Source organism: Bombina bombina, chromosome 3, assembly GCF_027579735.1.
Source record: "Bombina bombina isolate aBomBom1 chromosome 3, aBomBom1.pri, whole genome shotgun sequence".
NCBI lineage: Eukaryota > Metazoa > Chordata > Amphibia > Anura > Bombinatoridae > Bombina > Bombina bombina.
In genome coordinates this window covers 492233771-492256560 of record NC_069501.1, presented here as the reverse complement: position 1 = coordinate 492256560, position 22790 = coordinate 492233771, and positions in this window count along the sequence as shown.

Sequence of the window (22790 nt, the reverse complement as noted above, 5' to 3'; positions counted from 1 at the left end):
TACCCATATATCTTCTGCGGTAACTGATGCCCTGGCGGCTTTTCCTATGTTACAGGGGAAGCGTAAAAGGAGATATAAGGATTCAGTGAGTAAGGTATCTGAATCAGGTGTGGCTATGTTGAATGTTTCTTCTCATAGGTCTGAGGGGGAGGATTCTTCTATAGCGTCTAAGGGGGAAATTTCAGACTCGGATAGTATAGTTCCTTCTTCTGATGCTGAAGTGGTAACTTTCAGGTTTAAGCTTGAGCACCTCCGGGTGCTACTCAAGGAGGTTTTGGCAACCCTGGATGATGCTACGGTTGTAGTCACTCCAAAGAAATCCAGTAAGCTGAACAAGTATTTTGATGTTCCTTCAGCAGTGGATGTTTTTCCTGTTCCAGACCATGCTTCTGAGATTATTGCACGAGAGTGAGAGAGGCCTGTGATTCCTTTTTCCCCTTCTCTGATTTTTAAGAAAATGTTTCCAATTGCTGATTCTGTTAAGGAGTCTTGGCAGATGTTCCCAAGGTGGAGGGAGCAATTTCCACTTTGGCTAAGAGGACCACTATTCCCATTGAGGATAGTTGTTCCTTTAAAGATCCTAAGGATAAGAAGTTGGAGGCATTGCTTAAAATGATGTATGTTCACCAGGGGTTGCAATGGCAGCATCCGGTGTGTATTGCTACTGTCACTAGTGCGGAAGCATATTGGTTTGATGCATTGTCTGATTCTATTCAGGCGATACGCCTCCTGAAGAGATCCAGGATAGGATCAGGTGTCTTAAGTTGGCTAACTCTTTTATCACGAATGCCTCTTTGCAGGTCATCAAGTTGGGAGCAAAGATTTCTGGTTTTGCCATTTTGGCTCACAGGGCCTTATGGTTAAAGTCCTGGTCTGCGGATGTGTCATCAAAGTCTAAGTTTTTGTCTATTCCTTACAAGGGTAAGACTTTGTTTGGGCCGGGCTTAGCTGAGATATATTACGGGAGGTAAGGCTCATTCTCTCCCTCAGGATAAGAGAAATAAGACGAAGGGTCGCCAGAGTAATTTTCATTCCTTTTGTAACTTTTCAGGCAAGCCTTCCCCTTCCTCTTCCAAGCAGGAACAGTCCAAGTCCTCCTGGAAGTCCAATCAGTCTTGGGCAAGAGAAGCACTATAAGAAGCCTGTCTCTGACTCAAAGTCAGCATGAAGAGTCTGCCCCTGGTCTGGGAGCGGATCTTGTGGGGGGGGCAGACTTTCTTTTGTTGTTCAGGCTTGGGTTTGGGATGTTCCAGGTCCCTGGGCGGTGGACGTAGTGTCCCACGGATACAAATTTTAGTTCAAGAATTTTCCTCCCAGGGGCAGATTCCATCTTTCAAGGTTATCTGTAGATCAGATAAACAGAGAGGCGTTCTTACTTTGTGTTCAGGATCTTTCCGACCTGGGAATAATAGTTCCTGTTCCAATTCAGGAGCAGGGTCTGGGTTTTTATTCCAATCTGTTCATGGTTCCCAAAAAGGAGGGAACTTTCAGACCAATTCTAGATCTCAAGAGTGTAAACAAGTTTCTCGGAGATCCGTCTTTCAAGATGGACACTATTCGTTCCATTCTTCCTTTGGTTCAGGAGGGTCAGTTCATGACTACTGTGGATTTAAAGGATGCGTATCTGCATATTCCCATCCACAAGGATCATCACAAGTTTCTGAGGTTCACGTTCATAGACAGACATTTTCAGTTTGTGGCCCTTCCTTTTGGTCTTGCAACAGCTCCCAGAATTTTCTCAAAGGTCCTGGGAGCGTTGTTGGCAGTTCTCCGGTTGCGGGGTGTTGCAGTGGCGCCTTATTTGGATGATATTCTGGTTCAGGCGTCATCTTTTCAACAAGCAAACTCCCACACAGAGTTGTTGTTGTCTTTTCTGCACTCCCACTGATGGAAGGTGAATTTAGGAAAAAGCTCCTTGGTTCCAGCTACAAGGGTAGCTTGGGAATCATTATAGATTCTCTAGAGATGAAGATCTTTCTGACAGAAGCCAGAAGAACAAAGATCTTCAACTCTTGTCTTGTCCTTCAGTCCTCTCCTCGGCCATCAGAAGCTCAGTGCATGGAGGTAATCAGGGATTATGAGGATCTGTCTCCGCAAATTGTTCTGGATCAGGTGACAAGAGATTCTCTTCTGTGGTGATTGTCTCAGGATCTCCTCTCCCAGGGAACTGGCTTTCGCAGACCTTCCTGGGTGATTGTGACCATGGATGCCAGTCTGCTGGATTGGGGAGCTTTCTGGGGCTCATTAAAGGCTCAGGGTCTATGGACTCGGAAGAATCAGTTCTTCCCATAAACATCCTAGAGCTGAAGGCAATCTTCAATGCTCTTCTAGCCTGGCCTCAGGTAGCTTCAGCCCAGTTTATCAGGTATCAGTCGGACAACATAACGTCAGTGGCTTACATCAATCATCTGGGAGGAACTTGGAGTTCCTTGGCCATGACAGAGGTAGCCAAGATTATTCAGTGGGCAGAGATCCACAATTGCTGTCTGTCTGCGATCCACATTCCAGGGGTGGAGAATTGGGAAGCCGATTTTCTGAGCAGACAGACTTTTTATCCGGGGGAGTGGGAGCTTCATCCGGAGGTGTTTTCCAGTTTGATTCTCAGGTGGGGGCAGCCGGAGCTGGATCTCATGGCTTCTCGTCAGAATGCCAAGCTCCCAAGGTACGGGTCGTGATCAAGGGCCCTCCGGCTGTACTGATAGATGCTCTGGTGGTTCCTAGGAATTTCAGTCTGGCTTATGTTTTTCCTCCATTTGCTCTCCTTCCTCAGGTCATTGCTTAGATCAGACAGGAGAGGGCATCAGTGATTCTTATCGCACTGAATCTGGTATGCAGATCTGGTGGAGATGTCATCTCTTCCACCTTGGAGTCTTCCGTTATGGAAGGACCTTCTTCTTCAGGGGCCCTTCCTTCATCCAAATCTTGTTTCTCTGAAGCTGACTGCTTGGAGATTGAACGCTTGATTTTATCTAAGCGTGGGTTTTCAGAGTCAGTCATTGAGACCATGATTCAGGCTCGTAAAGCCTGTGACAAGAAAGATTTACTATAAAATATGGCGTAAATATATGTATTGGTGTGAATCCAGAGGCTATTCTTGGAGTAGAGTTAGGATTCCTAGGATTTAGTCTTTTCTCCAGGAGGGGCTGGAGAAGGGTTTATCTGCAAGTACCTTAAAGGGTCAAATTTCTGCTTTGTCTATTTTGTTGCACAAGCGTCTAGCGGAGATGCCAGATGTTCAGTCTTTTTGCCAGGCCCTGGTTAGAATCTGGCCTATGTTTAAGTTTGCTACTCCTCCTTTAAGTCTTAATTTGGTTCTTAGAGTTCTTCAACAGGCTCCGTTTGAGCCTATGCATTTTTTTTTATATTAAAATATAAGTTTGAGTCAAAAGAGACCCTTGACTTTTTGAGGATTAATAACACTGAGGAAACCTCAGTGTCTATAGTTTGGTTGGCTTTGAAAGCTTATATGAGAGGACTCCTCTTATAAAAAGAGTCTCAGAATAGAAAACAGAAAAAAGAGTCCTTGGCACAGCAGTCTGGGTGTGCTTAGGAGGAGGGCTGAGACTAGTGCCTCCTCCTCAGACGTTGTTGAGTGGCAGAACACAAAGGCTCTAATCCGAAATATGGAGTTGGAGCAAACCTCAAAAAATCTTAAATACCTGAAATTGAGATTCTATCACAGTGGCAACAAAGAGGGTCGCTTACTAGCGAATAAACTTCACCAAAAAACACTACTAAACAGAAAACCTTATATACAAACAGGAGAGGGGAGGTGCTATTCGCCTAGGGCCATCGGCAAAGCCTTTGTTGAGTACTACAATAAGCTCTACCAGATCTCCTCTTCGGAGAAAAGGCAAACTCTCCCAAGAGAGGACATAGTGAGGTTTCTACGCAATCTCAATCTGCCTAAGGTCTAAAGAAACCGAAGAACTTTTATCAACCCCTATTACTATCACTGAAGTGATTCAGGTGATTAAGGGGTTCAAATTACATAAAGCCCCGGGACCAGGCGGCTTTTCTTCTATATTCTATAGAAAACTTTTGGTTGAAGTTGGTCCCATTCTGGTTTCTGTTTTTAATTCAGCTCTTCAGACTGGAAATTTCCCTAAAGAATACTTAGAGGCGGAAATTGTGACTATCCCTAAGCCAGGTAAAGACCCGAGCAGATGCGAAAGCTATAGGCCTATATCCTTGATAAATGTGGATATTAAACTATACTCTAAAATCCTGGCGAATAGGCTGGGCAAAGTACTCTACTCTGGTTCATCTGGACCAGGTGGGGTTTGTGCGAGGTCGGCAGAGCTCGGACAACACGTGCCGCCTACTTGGTATCTTTACTAAATCCAAATCTATGGGGCTCCCACTAGTTGCCCTGTCACTAGATGCAGAAAAAGCATTTGACAGGGTGCGGTTCTGAGGGCCTTTGGGTTTCCAGCCCACCTTGTCGGTGCCATTATGGCATTGTACTCTGGCCCTTCAGCCAGAGTTAGAGGAAAAGGGTTCTGCTCTAACTCGTTTGAGATTAGGAATGGGACCAGACAAGGGTGCCCATTGTCCCCCTTGCTCTTCATACTCTCAATTGAGCCTCTGGCAACCATGATTAGACAAGCAAGCGAGGTGCAGGGCCTGTTATCCATGATACTATGCAGAAGCTTGCTTTATTTGCTGACGATCTCACTCTGTTCATTACAGAACCTGAGACCTCAATACCGGTGGTTTTTGAATGTCTACAGAAGTTCGGCGAGATGTCATACTATAGGCTCAACTATACAAAGATGGAGGCCTTGGCATTGAACATCCCCTCAGCACAGCTTTCCTGGCTTAAATAGACTTACCCATTTGGTTGGTCTACAACTAGGGTTGCACCGATACCGATACTAGTATCGGTATCGGTGCCGATACCAAGTATTTGCACGAGTACTTGTACTCATGCAAATGCACTGATACTTATACCGATTCCTTCACTTCCTACCTGTACGCTATCTTGTGGAGTTTTTACAAACTGCAAGTTCCCATTTAATTTTAAGCTGTAATGGAGACTCAACTAAAAATGGTTCACTTCTGTTTGGCCAATAAAAATTGCTGTTGTATTGTTTTATTGTAAGAGAGATCACTGTACCTCGTTCAGACAAACCTCTGAAGTACTGGGCAGATAATAAACTGAGATTTCCAGCTCTGGCTAAAATGGCCCAAAATTATCTGTTCAGCTTAGCATCAAACGACATTACTGATAGCAGAAACAGACATATAGCTGAACATACAGAGATGCTTCTGTTCCTTAAAAAGAACTTGCCACTAACTTTTGAAAAATGATCATTGCTAGATTGCCTGTTATACTGCTAGTTCTTATCTTGCACAATTATGCTCAAAACATACTGTACTCTGAGGAACATCCTTAGCTTATATAATTGCAGGAAGAGTGTTCATAGGAAAAATTAAGTTCATTCCTATGAACACACATCTTACAATAATAGGACTAGATTTAGATTACATTGGATATATAAGCTTTACCAATGCTCTGTTCACATTTCCAACTCAATAGACTTTAATGGAGTTGGACATGCAATGAGAGCATTGGTAAAGCTTACCAGTCAAATGTAAGCTAGCCCATAGTGTTCCCCATGTTTAAGCAGTGCACTGGTATATTTTTTACTGTATTGCACTTTTGGTTGGTTGTGATATTACATTTGTTATTTATTGTTATTAATATATTTTAATGTAATATTTTTATTTATAAACATGTTCTGTGAAATTTCTACAAGTTTTTACAACTTTGTGACAACAAGCAAATAAAACTTATTATTTCATAATGTCTTTTGAGTTACAGTTCTTCATAATTATAAAGAAGCTATCTTAACTCATTAGTCGGTATTGTGCTTGGGATACTGTCACATGACTTAAAAAAGTATCGGTACTTGGTATCGGCGAGTATTTTAAAACAAGTATCGGTACTTGTACTCAGTCTTAAAAAAATGGTATCGGTGCAACCCTATCTACAACCGAATTAAAACATTTAGGGGTTATCCTTTCCTCGGATCCGAAAAAGGTAATACGGGCGAATTATGATCCTCTTTTAAGAGAATTAGAAACTCTTACCGCAAAGTGGGCTAAGTACGAGAGCTCATGGATTGGGAGAATCCAGTCGGTTAAGATGTCACTTTTACCCAAGGTCACGTACCTCTTTTGGTGTATCCCACTTATAGTTCCGAACTATATTTTAAATCGCTTCCAATCAGTGATAAACAGATTTATCTGGCATGGTAAGCCCCCAAGGATTGCTATGCAGCAGCTGCAACAACCTATTCTACATGGAGGGTTGGTGGCTCCCAACGTCTGCAAGTACTATAAGGCGGCTATGCTTTCCCATGTGACAGCATGGGGGGTCCCGTCTGAAGATACCAGATGGGGACAACTTAAGCAGGCTCTGCTCCCCTCGGGTTTGTTACTTGAAGACCTTATATGGGTCCCCCAGCACACAGATGTACTCATGGGAGTTGACAACCCTATTATTAAAGCATGTATTAAAACTTGGAGAGAACTCCATAGCTTGGCTCGGGTTGCTCCACACCCGTCACCTGTGCATTCCGTTAGAGCATTATTGTCCTGTCTACCGGAGTCGCACCCGCAGATGTGGTCTGTCTGGGGTATAAAGCATGTCCGGGACCTTTATTCACCACGTGGCTTAGCAGTGCAAGCCTCGGATTTGTCAAACATAGATGTTCCCAAGAAGTTTCATTTTGAGTATTTCAGGCTCATCTCTTTAATGGTATCTTGGAAGTTCCAAAAAAGTAATCCTAGAGAAATCACCCAGTGGGAAAAGAGGTGGCTAATGGGCAGGCCTCTTCGAAAGGCCATGGCAATTCATTACCAACTCCTATTAGACTCAGAAGGATTCGTGAAGACGTTCCGTGTACTGGAGTGGGAAAGAGATATGAGGCGGAAGCATACGGAATTGGAATGGCAACAGGCCGTTCAGTATACCAGAGCAGCAATACACTGTGTTACATTGTACGAGTTATTTATAAAATTAGTCTTGCGCTGGCATAGAGTACCAGAGCGCTTACATAAAATGTTCCCACAGACTTCAGATAGATGCTGGAGGGGGTGTGGCCACAGGGGTTCTCATTTTCATATTTGGTGGAGCTGCAACAGAATACAGGGGATATGGGAACAGGTGGCGACACTGCGGGACCAATTGGGCTTACTGCATAGACTGACACCAGACACTGCCCTATTTCACTTAGGACTGGGGAAACTGATTCAACCAGAGACAATGTTGTGTGTTGTTATACTCCTGGCCACGAAACTAGCAATTGCAAGATGTTGGTTGGGAAACTCACAGGTCTCACTCACTATGGTTAGAGATATCATTGAGTATATTCGCTCAATGGAAGAATTCTCCTTGAGATACATGGGTAAAGTAGGTCTGCATGGACAAGTTTGGGCACTCTGGGAAAATGGGGGGAACTGGGCAGCTATTTAGGGTGCAACAATCATTACGAATGGGTGTTGAGGATAGCGCGGGATGTGCTTTTTGCCCCTGTAGGAGAGTATTGGCCTCCGGTTTCTCCCCCCAGCCCCCCCCCCTCCTTACCTTCTGCTTCTTCTTCTTCCTTTTTTTTTTCTCATGCCCTGTCGCCTCGAAGAATTTAACTTTTCTCACCACCAAGCAATAGTATAAACTCACCTGGATTTGGTCAGTTCATATATCTGTTCCATAATCCCTCGTACCAGTCGCAGTTCGAGGAGGTAGTTCATTCCAGGTGATACTCAAGTAGACTCTTAATTGAATATTTTTGGTATGTGCCATTTCACTCAATTATAAGGTTTGCTGAATATATTATGGACAGGAATAAGCCTGCATATATTAAGAACTAGACACTGAAAATAGGCTTATAGTAGGAAGTTTTGGTTTAATACGTGTTAACTGTCCGTTTGAAAATGCATTTATGTAAAATGAGGTATCATTCATGGCTAGGCACTATCCTTTTTGGATCAGACCTGAGTGGAATATGCAGCTTTGAGGGCATGCTTGTTGTATTGGACACATATAATCTGTTGTATGTCATATGGGCATGTTGCCATGATATTTCTTGCGTAAACTTGTATCCATGTATGTTATATTATCTCAATAAAAAATATCTTTAAAAAAAATATATAAGTTTGATACTTTTGCTTCGGCTGAGGCTTGTTTTGGGAGAATGGTTCTTCAAGCAGTGGTGCCTTCCATTGAGGCTAACTGTCTTGCCCCTCCCTTATCATCCATGTCCTCTGGCTTGGGTAAATTTATCAGGTAAGCATAAATGTTTGTTTAATTTTTTTTCTGTGGTGAAGCTGCCTGCCCCTCAATAGCCTACCCCCCACCCCCTCCCAGATCCTTTAGATCAAAATCCCCTCCCTCCTCTCTCGTGCACTCTGACGGCAACCCAACATCGATGGCCGCCCCATCCACCTCCCACATCGGCTCCCACCCACCAAAGATCATGGCCATTGATGTCCGATGCAGAGAGGGCCACAGAGTGGCTCTCTCTATATCGGATGGCTAAAAACTGTTATTACAGTAATGCCTCAATATCGAGGCATTACTGCAATAACAGGAAAGCGACTGGAAGCGATCAGGATTGCTTCCACCGCTTGAAGGAACCAACTACGTTCAGGGTACGTCCTTGGTCGTTAAGGACATTTTTTGTAGGACCCACCCTGTACGTCGTTGGTCCTTAAGGGATTAATCCCTTATGAATTCTGAAGTTTATGAGTTGCAATGTTGCAGTAAGTTTTTGTTTCTGTGAGGTATTAGACCTGTTTTATCTAGCAAGGCCCATGTACAAAACAAAAAAAAAAACAGGTCACATTCAAAAGAATGGGACAGTGCAGCTTAGATGAAATAAGAAAGTGATTTTTCTAAAAAGGATTGCAGATATGTTAAAAAAACTAAAAAAAAAACTTGACCCTGCATTGGGGGTTAATGCTTGGAAATAAAAGCCAAAAAAATATTTTAAACATTATAAAAATTGACAAACTAAGGGTTAGATTACAAGTTTGCGTGCGAGCAAAACCGATACGCACTAACAAAATATCACGACCACGTTAACTTCTCCCCATAAAAATCAATGGATAGCACTAACTGGAAAACACCTTACACCTATACTCACGCTAACCCGACTGGAGTTATGAAAATGCCACATTCCCAAGTTCTTCACATACAATATTTTTTACTTTTACTGTAAATACATATTTCTATGTATATCTATAGCTATTCCTATAGATATATAGGTATAGATATTTATTTTTCATGAACAATATCATATATATATATATAGAAATATATATATTTAATAATAAAAGTACATTATTTTCTATGTGAAGAACATAGGTATGTAAAATATATGAAACGCATCAGGGGATCACAATTTAGCCCTAACGCAGTCAGGTTAGAACTCATGAAGAATTTCTATCTATGTGTGTTATTGAAATATTAAATATTAAAGGGACATTAAACCCAAATTTTTTCTTTCATGATTCAGATAGAGAATACCATTTTAAACAACTTTCTAATTTACTTCTATTATCTAATATGCTTAATTCTCTTGATATTCTTTCCTGAAAAGCATATCTAGATAGGCTCAGTAGCTTCTGATTGGTGGCTGCACATAGATGCCTCCTGTGATTGGCTCGCCCATGTGCACTGCTATTTCTTTAGCAAAGGATATCTAAAGCATGAAGCAAATTAGATAATAGAAGTAAATTGGAATGTTGTTTAAAATTGCATTATCTGTCTGAATTATGAAAGAAAATTTTGGGTTTAATGTCCCTTTAAGTATAAAAAATATATAATTTTTTTTTATACATGCTGTAAAATATTGTAAATAATCCATAGAATATATTTATATTATTTTAACAGCATGTATAATAATAAAAAAAAATGTTTTTAATATTTTTTTTAATAGTTTATACTTAATTCTTCATGTGCGCTATCCCGACCCCGTTAGTCCCAAATTGTGAACCCCAATGTGCTTTACGCATATTTTACATACCTATTTTCTTCACAGAAAATAATGTACTTATTATTTTTAAAGGACCAGTCAGTACAGTAGATTTGCATGATAAAAAGACAATGCAATAGCACTGAACTCAATAGTCTGAACTTCACATGAGTAGTAGATTTCTTTTCTAACAAATTTCAAAGTTATGTCTGTTTCCACTCCTTCTGTATCATGTGACAGCCATCAGCCAATCACAAATGAATATTCATACATTCTGTGAATTCTTACACATGCTCAGTAGGAGCTGGTGACTCAAAAGGTATATATATATATATATATATATATATATATATATATATATATATATATATATATATATATATATAAAATATTGTGCACATTTTGTTAATAGAAGTAAATTGGTTAGTTGTTTAAAATTACATGCTCTATTTGAATCATTAACTGATTCATGTAAAATACATATCTATATATCTATAGGAATAGATATACAGGTATATATATATATATATATATATATATATATATATATATATATATATATATATAAAATACATACACATATATATATACAGTATATATATATATATATATATATATATATGTATGTATGTATTTACAATAAAAAGTACATTATTCCGGTCTAAGGATTGCTGTTCTAGCCCATGGTCACTGCTGCTTTCTTAACTGGTGACATAGCGGATGGAAGATGTACACATGGCCAGGTGGTACAGGCATATGTGCATATGTCACTGCTAATTGGAGACCAATTGGAAGACAGTGGAAACAATAAAAGCTAAAATAGTGGGGCGTGTCCGGCCAGCGTCTAAGATGGCAGCGTTTTTGAGAGCTCTCCTCTTAAGACTCACAATCCATAAGGAAATCTGAATCATCTCAACCCATCCAGTTCAGATTTTAACAGCCCAAAAGAGAAGGTACTCTACCGTACTGAATGACACCTGTAGTGCATCCTCAAAAGCTTTTAAACTGGACTTTTACACCTTTCTTTGGATCTCTAGAAAACTACATTACAGCAACCGGGCATACAGAGATTATTATACCATCTTTAGACAAGTTGCCCGGTAATTTCTACGATGGAGGACTTTAATATCAAAATACAACTGCTCCTAGCTACATTTGAAAAACGGATGACAAGTCAATTTGAATATTTGATGAATCTGGTAAAGTCTATCTCCAAGCGTGAGGATTTCCCTACTACAAATATGGCGGCAATGGAAGTGTCAGCGGACGTCCCGCTCCTATCACTTACCGACGATAGTACCCCCACTCACGAGCTGCGACATCTGCAGAACGCCTTCCTAACTTCTGAAGGGTACTCTGATAAGCTGATCTCAGACTATACCGATCACAAGGTCGATTACCGACATACCTCAACTCCCTGCAACCTCCAATCAAACGGACTGGCCGATCTAAATAGCGGACTGTTGAACTGGGGACAATATAAGCTCTCCCCCGGCAATACTTTAAAGTCCTCAGAACCTCCACCCAAAACCACTCAAGAGCCCATACAACTTACTCAATGCGTGAGCCTAGCTCAGATATCAGTGTCCGGAGCATGCCCTCCGCCAGCAGTCCACGCAATCTTTCTACGGACCTTCGGATCGAATGCTCCCCCGCCTACCACCATGCACCAAGGGACCGATCACTATTGGCATAAGACTCCTGTTTCTCTCAGAAGGGGAGTGGGCTAGAGGCCTCAGATGTTCTCGGTGAGTTGCTGCAGCCACGAGCATCGGTCAGCAAGTAAGTCAGCCGCATTTGCTAAGATCATCTATTTGGATCTACCCATATTTGGCCCCTCTCATTACCACTTAGAGACAATGGCTACTAAGAGCTGGCCTCATTATGTCGAGAACACTGAGAGACACTTTTTACCTTGGTCTTGCTCGCGGTATAAGTTAGACGACAGGTAGGATCTAAGAACGACATGAGGCGAGCAAGCCCAAATACTGGGGACATTTTTGTGCACTTAGTTTTTCTTAAAATGTTATTTACCTATTGTGTTTCATCCCCTCATCGCAGGTCTTTTTTATTTAACATTAAGTTTGATTTTTGACCCTGTTGTTTTCCTTTTTATTTTATTTGTATACTCATGTGCTGTAATGCCCTTCATTTAGTACTATAAGTAATGATTGCTGTATTCCTAAAGGTACATATGAACGTTTCCCTTACATGTCTAACAGACCTCACTAACAAGACTAGCTCACAACGATTTATGTACATGGGCACTTTGTGCAACGTTAGGGGATCTCTAAACTATAACATAATTCAAAGTGGAGGCCAGATCGTATGCTATCTGTAACAACCAATCACACTGTTAGCCCATATACTCCGAAGTTATAGTGGCATATCAATCCTGAGGTTCCCCCATGTTACTAATTTATTCTATCTTCTCCTTAGTGGCTCACACTACTCCCACCCTTTGCACATTATTATCACTCAGACATTGGTATGCTATAGAGTGGCTATCATTGGATACTAGATGTTAGATGAATATGGTATTCACTCTCTCTGAGCCTCCTAATTACCCAGAATACTATACAATGCTGGTATGTATATTCCATGACAAAAGTAAATGAAGCACAACATAGCTCCCCTTTACTATATATTCTTCCCAGAGGAGCGTTGTGTTCTTGCTTGGCGCTCACAGCTGTCAAACTTCTCCATGGGATTAATATCTGTGTAACTTGTAAACATCTATACTGTTCTGTAGTGTAGCTAACTCTCACTATATTAGATAGAAAGTAGTCAAGATAGCATCTAGTTCACAACAACAGAACTTTATCTCCCTTTTGGAAACTCTCACAGCTATGCTATAAGGAACTAATGTTACTAGGGTCATGTATTTTGTTGCTTATTGCTCTGAAGTCTATTCACTTCCAAAATATTGTGAATAGTATACTGTTTAATATTTATTCTAACTGGATATATGTGTAACCTACTGTTAACTAGGCTTCCCTGGATCTGACTGGAAACTATCTTAAAGTCATATATTACTTTTTTTTCTTTTTGTTTCATCCTTTCTTTTAACCTTTTGCACAATATCACTCACTATAACTCCCTGATTACAAAGGTTCTGTTACTCCTATTTAACAATGGTTTATCTAAGCCACAAATCACTCCCTACATAATTATAATAATGCATATATACACTCATTGGGGTCCGGAGACTCATCACCCACCTTTATATAGCCCTACCACACCACAATAGCTCTCTGCTATACGCCTTGGTACTTGCAATACAACCAGAAAATTATTTCACCGAGAGATATGGGTATCTTTGTAAGGCATGTCAAAATAGAGGCCTATCTTCCATACTACTTTAAGTATAAAAGATAATTCCATATACTCTGTTCCTATGAGTTAGAGAGGCTCAAATAGCAACCCTATGAGGGGAGTCCTTGGAGAATTCATGCATAGCATATCCTTGGTTATTATAGCCTGGTTACGAGCCTTCTGTATCATTCCTTATATATATATTAACTGAAGGTCCATCATTATCTAGCTCTTAAACACTATATACTACCTACTATATATTCTACTCTATTATATCAGTAGCTAATCTCCAACCAATCTCTTCCTAGTCCATATAATGTCCGCTCCATATGCGAATCCCCCTCTATTCAGTTCACAAATTTGATAAAGCCTAAGAATGACTTTAGATATTCTAGAAGGAATTTATGTTTCAGCCACCCCTTTGCCCATCCCATCAAGTTCATAAAGAGCTCAATAGAGATCCTACTAAAACATAGCGCAACAACAATACTGTGCCCCTCAAACTCTCGGACACGCCCCCTCTTTCCCCCCCTTTTTTTCTTAACCAGAGCGGCTCTTGCCCGCTGAATCCCCCTTTCCCCAAAACAAAACCATCATACTTTCCCCCATCTTACCGCAATTTACTCTGAATAGATAACTTACTTTTTAATCTCCACAGTAATTTGGGGACCATTCTTATATGTATTAAGCCAAAGGTTATAAAATGAGGTTTTTTTTTTTTTCTTCTTATGATATGTCCCTGTTAGTCATCTCTGCCATACGCAAGTCTTTTATTTTTACTTCCCACACTCTATATTATACATTTCATGATCCACATCTTAGATTTACTCTTAGAATCTTTGCCAGAACTTAATATAGTTGTGGGTCTGACATAGCATGTGTAACCATATTACTAATACCTCGGTGTTCTAGACTTAGCCTATTTCATACTTTAAAATTGTAAAGATGTTTTTTTTACAAGCCTGATTTGTATCTGGACATATGTATTGTTTATTTGTTACTGTTCATTACCTCAATAAAAAAATTATTTAAAAAAAAAAAAAAAAAAAAGTACATTATTCCATAAGTAAAGATACGGTACATATACAGTAAAACATAAATCTGTACACACACACATATATTAGAGCCCTTTTTGTCAAACACCTTATACCATATATCTTTGAGACATAAGTTTTTTAATTTTTAAAGATCTTTTTTTTATCAGACAGTGTTTGTATGAGTGTAACTGTTCTTTTACATGTATTTATTTGTGTTTTGTACAACTTTTCTTTCTTCCCCTACCCTTTACCTGATACGAGTAAATCGTGATTGCGCTCGAGCAAACATGTTTACAATACACGTGCCAAAAGCTGAGAAAAAGCCAATATTGCTCGCGAGCTTACAGTTAATGCGCCCCACATAATTTATCCCTAAATGCACCCATTATGTTTTATTTACATTACAATATGATGACTATCGACTAGATTACGAGTCTTGCGTTAGGCTTAAAAAGCAGCGTTGGCAGGTCCCAACGCTGCTTTTTAAAGCCCGCTGGTATTACGAGTGTTGAAGGTACAGGTGTACCGCTCACTTTTTTGGCCAGACTTGGAAATACTGCAAATCCACTTACGTAAATTGCGTATCCTATATTTTCAATGGGACTTGCATAGCGCCGGTATTACGAGTCTGACAAAAAGTGAGCGGTAGACCCTCTCCTGTCAAGACTGGTACCGCCTTTTAAAGGCAGTAGTTTAGAGTTTTATACTACAACGCTGTAGCATAAAACTCTTAACTAAAGTTCTAAAAAGTACACTAACACCCATAAACTACCTATTAACCCCTAAACCAAGGCCCCCCCACATCGCAAACACTAAAATAACATTTTTAACCCCTAATCTGCCGAACCGGACATCGCCGCCACTATAATAAATATATTAACAACTAAACTGCCGCACTCACGCATCGCAAACATTAGTTAAATATTATTAACCCCTAATCTGCTGTCCCTAACATCGACGCACCTACCAACATTTATTAACCCCTAATCTGCCGCCCCCAATGTCGCCGCCACTATATTAAAGTTATTAACCCCTAAACCTAAGTCTAACCCTAACCCTAACACCCCCTAACTTAAATATAATTTAAATAAATATAAATAAAATTACTATAATTAACTAAATTATTCCTATTTAAAACTAAATACTTACCTATAAAATAAACCCTAAGCCAGCTACAATATAACTAATAGTTACATTGTATCTAGCTTAGGGTTTATTTTTATTTTACAGGCAAGTTTGTATTTATTTTAACTAGGTACAATAGTTATTAAATAGTTATTAACTATTTATTAACTACCTAGTTAAAATAAATACAAAAGTACCTGTAAAATAAAACCTAACCTAAGTTACAATTACACTTAACACTACACTACAATTAAATTATTTGCCTAAATTAAATACAATTAAATTAAATCATCTAAAGTACAAAAACAAACAAACACTAAATTACAGAAAATAATAAACAAATTACAAGATTTTTAAACTAATTACACCTAATCTAATCCCCCTAACAAAAAAAGCCCCCCAAAATAAAAAAAAGCCCTACCCTACACTAAATTACAAATAGCCCTTAAAAGGGCCTTTTGCGGGGCATTGCCCCAAAGTAATCAGCTCTCTTACCTGTAAAAAAAAATTACAAATCACCCCCAACATTAAAACCCACCACCCACAAAACCAACCCTACTCTAAAACCCACCCAATACCCCCTTAAAAAAACCTAACACTAACCCCTTGAAGATCACCAAGCGGGCCGAAGTCCTCAACGAAGCCGGGAGAAGTCTTCATCCAAGCCGGGCGAAGCGGTCCTCCAGACGGGCAGAAGTCTTCATCCAGACGGCATCTTCTATCTTTATCCATCCGGCGCGGAGCGGGTCCATCTTCAAGACATCCTACGCGGAGCATCCTCTTCAATCGACGGCTAACACACAATGAAGGTACCTTTAAGTGACGTCATCCAAGATGGCGTCCCTTCTATTCCGATTGTCTGATAAAATTCTATCAGCCAATAGGAATTAAGGTAGAAAAAATCATATTGGCTGATGCAATCAGCCAATAGGATTGAAGTTCAATCCTATTGGCTGATCCAATCAGCCAATAGAATGCAAGTTCAATCCTATTGGCTGATTGCATCAGCCAATAGGATTATTTCTACCTTAATTCCGATTGGCTGATTAGGGGTTAATAATATAATGTAGGTTGTGGCGATGTCGGGGGCGGCAGAATAGGGGTTAATAAGTGTAAGATTAGGGGTGTTTAGATTTGGGGTTCATGTTAGGGTGTTAGGTGTAGACATAAAATGTATTTCCCCATAGGAATCAATGGGGCTGCGTTAAGGAGCTTTATGCTGCTTTTTTGCACGTGTTAGACTTTTTTTCAGCCGGCTCTCCCCGTTGATTCCTATGGGGAAATCGTGCACGAGCACATTACACCAGCTCACTGCTAACGTAAGCAGCGCTGGTATTGGAGTGTGGTAAGGAGCAATATTTTGCTCAACGCTCACTTCTTGTCTGGGTTGTAAAAACCCGTAATACCAGCGCTGTCTGTAAGTGAGCGGTGAGCATAAACTGCTCGTTAACAACGCATAGCCTCTAACGCAAAACTCGTAATCTAGGTGTATATGTTTTTGTATTGTATGAGGAAAAATTCTAAAAAAATAATTCTGTTTTGCCAAGATTCATATGACCTTTGTCATTTTATAAATAAATGAAAGGTGGCTTTGCAGCTGTTTGAAATATATATACAGACATGCAGACAGTCTGCAGACATTGGAAGGAATCAGTATTCTGGAACCGGCTTCTCTTTTGCCAGCGTTTTCCATCCAGTGTGTCAGAAGAACCAGTTTCCATGGAGACTCTACTGCTGTGCAAAAAAAAATAAAACAAAAATCTCTATCAGACAAGGCAGCTTCTTACAGGTATGATGATAAAGGCCCAATTGGAGCTAAGTGGTTGTCACAGAGTTCACCAATACGAGGCAAACATTGAGAGTTCTGTCATTGTCTTTCTACAATCCTAAAGTCATAAAAAAAAATAACATTAACAAAAACTGCAGGCACCAATCAAAGTGTTTACAGCAAAAGCTTATCAGTATTACACAAATAAGGAAAAAAAGGCACGTAGAGGAAAACATAAGACATATCCACAATTTCATGCACATAGTATAGTGCTACACAGGATCTATTGTCATTTGTATCCCTGCAGCCACTTCTCAGTATATATAGGAGCTGCCTTTTCTTTCTCACTTTCACTGTGATTTAATTTAATCCTTTAGAAAAAGCTAAAGTTTCTCAACACAAATTCTCAGACTATAAAGGTACATAAGGGATTAAATGCCCTTTTGTCCCTGAGAATAACAATACATAAACCAAACCTTAACAGACCTAATCACCAGTAAAATAAGACACTGACAAAGGGATTGGAAGTTAAAGACCTGAGGGTTGTATGTATTATCTAGCACAGCACATCTGTCACAAACTCTTTATTTTAAAGATAAATTCAGGTTGCGGCAAATCGGGTCCTAAATAACTAACCCATGCTAAGCTTGTCAGGGCACAGGCCGCCAATATTCAGCCAGATCCTGGCCATTATGCTATCTGACAGAGGCACATAAAGAGGGGCTCTTTGGCCCACCGCACCCCCAGGCCACACCTGAGGACATGGCACCTCCTGCAATGGCTGTCACTCAACTCTCTCTCTGTCCACAGCCTGAGCCCAGACCAACCGCCCAGCCAGTGTGCAGCATTGTTGCAAACACTCACACAGCTCCTAAGGGCCTTAGCCTTAGGTACATTTCAGGTTAGGATGCCCTACTCTTCCTTTTTATAAAGAAAGAAAATAATTAGCAAAGCTTTTTTTAAAGCTTTTACAGCATAGAATTCCAGGTTACTATCTAGGGCCAGAGGCTAGGAGAGGAGTTGGAGTGACCTGGGTTGTGTCAAGGTGTTGTAAGGTCAGATGTGGTGTGGGTGGAGCCAATTCAGGGCATTATTTGTAGGTATTGGGATTTTTATTGTGCAAGACAGTGCAGCGCAAGGCACAATAGAACAGATACACTACTTGCGCTTCAGTAATATAGTCAGAGTGAAAAGCAATATTTCAACAATCTGATATTTTCTTGATACAACATAAATGAAAGTTGTTTTCATTTAATCATTTGAAAATAACAACACAACACTTACACACATACAGCATCTGATAGTACTATCTGAAACAGTGGTCTATTCACAAGATCACCTTCTCTTTGATTGTAGCTTGTACTCCTCTTCTGGGGCATCTCTTGTCACTGTCCAACATTAGTGAAGAAATCTATATAGAGGTCAGCACCAAATGTAAAACGCACAGGCTCACTAAAATATGAAGGATTACCTAACTCAATCGTTCTAGATTGTAGAGAAAAACTTATAGAAAGGAGCACCTCACAGCGGAGGCTGAAGTGCGCTAGTAAATAGACTAGTAGTTTAAACTAGTGAAATGTGCTAGTAAATTGTCCGACTATAGTACTTAAAGGGACACTGAACCCATTTTTTTTCTTTCGTGATTCAGATAGAGCATGCAATTTTAAGCATTTTTCTAATTTACTCCTATTATCAAATTTTCTTCATTCTCTTGGTATTTATTTGAAATGCAAGAATGTAAATTTAGATGCCGGCCCATTTTTGGTGAACAACCTGGGTTGTTCTTGCTGATTGGTGGATAAATTCATCCACCAATAAAAAAGTGCTGTCCAGAGTCCTGAACCAATAAAAAAAGCTTAGATGCCTTCCTTTTCAAATAAAGATAGCAAGAGAATGAAGAAAAATTGATACTAGGAGTAAATTAGAAAGTTGCTTAAAATTGCATGCTTTATCTGAATCATGAAAGAAAAAATTTGGGTTCATGAAGGAGCAGCGACGATCTATGCTGTAGAATGGATCTGTTAGTATCTTACTGAGGAGGTGATTGGGGAATGTAATAAAGGTTACAGGATAAAGCAAACTGTTACAGAGTGATTAAGGCACTTTGGAAAAAAGAAGATACAATGTGCTGAAACTACAAAAAGCTTGAAGCACACTTTATTACAGATATAGCTGTGTATACAGGTTGTAGAACACAGGTAATACTATACATACATACAAGGAATAAAAACAATCAGAACAGTCTTCCTCCTGCATTCCTTGTGATCACTATATTGGCCGATATATTTAAATATACTCATTTGCACCCACAAGCGTATAACCTGGGTTATTTCTGTTTTCTACTTTATATTTCTAAGTTATACTGTTGACTAACACGTGAACACTACCTGTATACTAACTGTTAGCCACATTCCTGTACATAGCTTGCAAGCAATATTCTCCGTTTCCACATAATGTTTTATCAATTGTTCTGTTTATCCTAATGTGATGTTATCAATTGTTTTTATTCCTTGTATGTATGTATAGGATTACCTGTGTTTTACAACCTGTACACACAGCTATATCTTTAATAATGTGTGCTTCAAGCTTGTTGAAGCACTTAGTTTCAGCACATTGTATCTTTTTTCTCCAAAGTGTCTTAAGCACTCTGTAACAGTTTGCTTTATTCTGTAACCTTTATTACATTCCACAATCACCTCAGTAAGATACTAACAGATCCATTCTACAGCATAGATCATCGTTGCACCTTAAAGTGAATGTAAATTTTGATGCTAAAGTGCCCGTTTTTAAAAAATTTGATTAAAAACAGGGGCACTTTAATTCATCAAAATTTACATTTCACTCCTGTTGTGAAAAAAAAACTTACCTTTAATTCTTGACAGCAGCTCCAGCTTCCTCCGGTCGTCGCAAGCCATTTCTGATGTCAGAAATGATGGATAGGTCATCCTCCAATCACAGCTCCCCCCCCCCCGGCGGAATCAGTGACTGATTCAAAGCTGTGATTGGAGGAAGAGGTGAGAATGGTGTAGGATAAGCGCTCCAGCAAAATAGAGCCAACCAGATTATTATATAGATAAAATGAAATAACAAGAGGACCCAATGTTACTAAAAAATGAATTTATATAGCAATTTGTTAACGCATACAAAAATAGTTTACATATACACAATTACATAAGATGCCGGCATCAAAAACAGTAAAACATACTGATCATATTAAAAAACAGGGAAAATCGGCCGATATATAGGGGATACAGATATAAAATTTATAAAAATTCACTGAATATACAGTAAAAATATCTATGGATAAACTTGATGAAGGTAAATAGCTCTTAACATAGTAAACTTAACTTGGCTATATGTTACCAGTATTTTGATTAAACCATGGAATGTTTAAACACAGTATTAGGTGGAGGCGTCTGATCTGTTCAGCCGTTAGGAGTGACTGTGAGTAATGGATCGTGAGGTGTGACGTCACGTCACCTGACTATTATATTTCCTCCAATCCCAATAGTAGGCTTGGACACAGCGTATTTGAAAATGTATCCAATTTTTAAAATATATAGTTATATCAAAATGTAGTAGATTGTGTGATAGTTAGTAGCAATACTTGCAAATGTCCAGTGTCCAATAATCTGTCCAGATTTTTTAGCAGGTTTGTTTTATCAGCAGCTCTGGATCCTATGAAATGTTGATCCGTTTTGTTTTATATCCGTTTTGGAACGTGAAACTTGTCTTTTTGAAGAAGCTCCTAAGCACTTAGTTGTTATCCACACTGTTTGTATTGAAATAGGGCTATAATGGGAGCAAAAAAGAAACGAAGGGGTACACAGGAATTATTCATACATCGATCTCAGTGTTAACTCAAGGAGATAGAAATGTGATTGGAGGAAGCCTGATTCCTCATTTTAGACCCAGGAAGAGGCTTTGCGACTGGTTGAGGAAGCTGGAGCGGCTGTCAAGATTAAAAGGTAAGTTTTTTTTCACAACAGGAGTGAAATGTAAATTTTGATGAATTAAAGTGCCCCTGTTTTTAATCGAATTTTTAAAAAACGGGCACTTTAGCATCAAAATTTACATTCACTTTAAGTACTATAGTCGAACAATTTACTAGCACATTTCACTAGTTTAAACTACTAGTCTATTTACTAGCGCACTTCAGCCACCGCTGTGAGGCTCTCCTTTCCATACGTTTTTCTCCATTGTCCAACATTAGTTAGCAAGCATAGAAGCATTCCACCTACCCTGATATCTTCATCCCATTGCTGTAATGTCTTGGTGGAACTGCTCACTGTGCTCATCACTCAGGTAAAAAGTCTAGAAGAGAGTCAAGAAAGTGGATTTTGAAAGACATGTTGCAACCTAATTTATGAGGTTGTTTGTAAAGCTTAACATAGTTTACAGCTCTTCTTACCCAAGAAGCCATGCACAACACCTTTTAAAGCTTCCAAACCCACATTCTCATTACCCTTGAGGACTCTCCCGAAGTTTTCATCCATAATAAGGTCACGAATTTGCGGACTACAAAGATTCCTTCGTTAATGTTAGCCTCACTCAGCAGTGGAAATTTTCCTCTCTGGTACTTGAAGGCCTCTACATCCATGTTCATCCCCTTTACAAAGTTCTTCATGAACACATTTAAATGGCATCCTTTTAACCTAAAGTATAACCACAAAATTGAAAACAACGAAAGGAACAACACTCTTACCTTCATTTTATTCAACCTATAGACAGACAATAAACAAAGCAAGGCCTACAGTGACTCATCATTCCTGTACTCAGGTTTGTCAGGTTCCTTACTAGGCCGCTAGGAGCGCCATGTCCTTTACTCTATACCCATACCGTACATTATCATAAATGGGCTATATCTCGGAACTGAGAGTTAACTGAGAGATGTAAATGTCATATTTGTTGTTGACATGCTGAAATCAATTAGAAGTAAGTATTTTTAAGTCAGAAACATTTTCATTGTTGAGTAGTGTAATATGCACAGTGGTCACGTTTCTAATTGGACAGTTCAATAAACAAATTAGTTTCACACCTTCTATGTAGAATTGAGGAGGCAAGAAACAAGTAAAAACTGCTACCTGGAAATGCCTTGGCAATAAAAACAAATTCCTCAAGTTTCCTTATTGTATTGGGACCGCTAAAATCAATTGTATTGTGGGGACTCTGAATATGTGGTGTATACACTTGTTGCAAATGATATGCAGCCAAAGCAAAATATAGTGGATAATGTTAATTGATGATAATGAATTCCTAATATGTTTAAAGTAGGTATACTGAAATTGTAGCATGTATTGAAGCAAAAGTTAAACATTACAAATATTTTCATGAAATATGGTTAGGTTAAAGCTGTTCAAATGAGAGGATGGAACGCATAGTGCATACTGCAGTACCCTGGCACTACACTATTTCACACACTGATTGCTTGATCAGTGCAGGAAGTGATGAGATAAATATACTCTAGAGATTATTTAAAGGGACAGTCTACACCAGAATTTTTATTGTTTTAAAAGATAGATAATCCCTTTATTACCCATTCCCCAGTTTTGCATAACCAAC